Source organism: Homalodisca vitripennis, unplaced genomic scaffold (assembly GCF_021130785.1).
Source record: "Homalodisca vitripennis isolate AUS2020 unplaced genomic scaffold, UT_GWSS_2.1 ScUCBcl_4752;HRSCAF=11121, whole genome shotgun sequence".
Taxonomy (NCBI): Eukaryota; Metazoa; Arthropoda; class Insecta; order Hemiptera; family Cicadellidae; genus Homalodisca; species Homalodisca vitripennis.
The window spans coordinates 34,039-35,525 of NW_025780868.1; positions in this window are offsets into that span (position 1 = coordinate 34,039).

The following is a 1,487-nucleotide window of genomic DNA, read 5'->3' on the forward strand; positions in this document are numbered from 1 at the left end:
GATTTATTGCTGTAAGATACTTTCAGCTTGGGAGTTCATAAACATTGTGGCATTACCATTTTTGCATTTTTTTTACCATTGGCTTGTGAAAATTACAAATATAATATATCAGTGCTTGTAGTGTGTTGAATGTGTGTGATTTCGGGGTTTGCACTTATATCAAATGTTTCATGTTTTCAGAAAAACCTTAATTCAGTTTTCTTACTCATAACATATCTGCATGTTGTTTGTACATTGATAATGCATTTCATGGTTTTTAGTCATTGCAAATAAAACACTATACTTTGAGATAGATTATACCTTGGCATATATAATTTGTTTTGGTTTTCAATCAAGATTTTAATACTTTTGTTGAGATCAAATACTATCTGTACTTTGTACTTTTAGAATCTAAAACTGAATACTACTGTGTTATTAAAACATTGTGTTTTATTGTAATAATTATACGAAGCTGTAAGATTATATGCTTCCTCGTTATATTTGTTTTTAGATTTTTGTTGAAAATATTTGTTTTAACAATGGTACTTACATGAGTTATATGTTTCCCAGCTACTGGCAAACATGAGCAAATCAATTCTTTAACTTATAAAAAAAATTGTTACATTCATTCACTAAGAAACTACAGCAAATACAGGAGTTCAAGATAAACCCAAACAACTAAATACAAAAAATTTACTTTTTACTATTGATAGATGTAATGAAAGTTATACTTTTTTATTTTAATTTTTTAGGTTTTACGAGTTTGAAATGTCTTAAATTTGAACAATTTTAAAAATTTTAAATTTGCTGAAAAGTAACAACTGTAACATATTTAACATAATTTTAGAAAGAGTATATTTTTGGTAACCTTAGATAAAAATTTGGATTTAGAAAAATTTGTAACCAGGTAAAAGTAAAAAAAAAAAACTATGAAAACCATATAACTTTGATGTTTTGGACCACCATGTATACAAGAAGCGATACAAATTAAAACTTTTTGTATTAAAATGATCAGTGAATAGAAAGAGAGACCTTAAAAATGAAGTACGGCTCAACCTACCTGTACATTTGAAAATCATTCTAAAATAATCCCCTGCCCCCCTCCAAAGTACTATTTTAGTGTATCTTTTAGTGTTAACAATTACTCTCCCAAATTGTTTGTAGTCGAAATGTGGAGGTTTTCGTTAAAGTGAAGAAGGTAGGTTTCTCGGTTCAACCGCTATATATCGTAGACGGGTGATCTGTCTTACTCTGTATAGTATTTTCTAAACTTTTTATATCTCAAAATTTTCAAACAATTTATATAATATATATATATATATATAATATTTATTTATATATATATATATATATATATATATATATATATATTGATTACATGTAAATCCCTTAAAAATATTTTACTCACCAAGAACTGGGGGGGGGGGGGAATGCTAAAACAAGTTCAGTCTTATTACAAAACTTATCTTATTAACATCTTGTTTTTTTGAACAGTTTTTATAACCAGC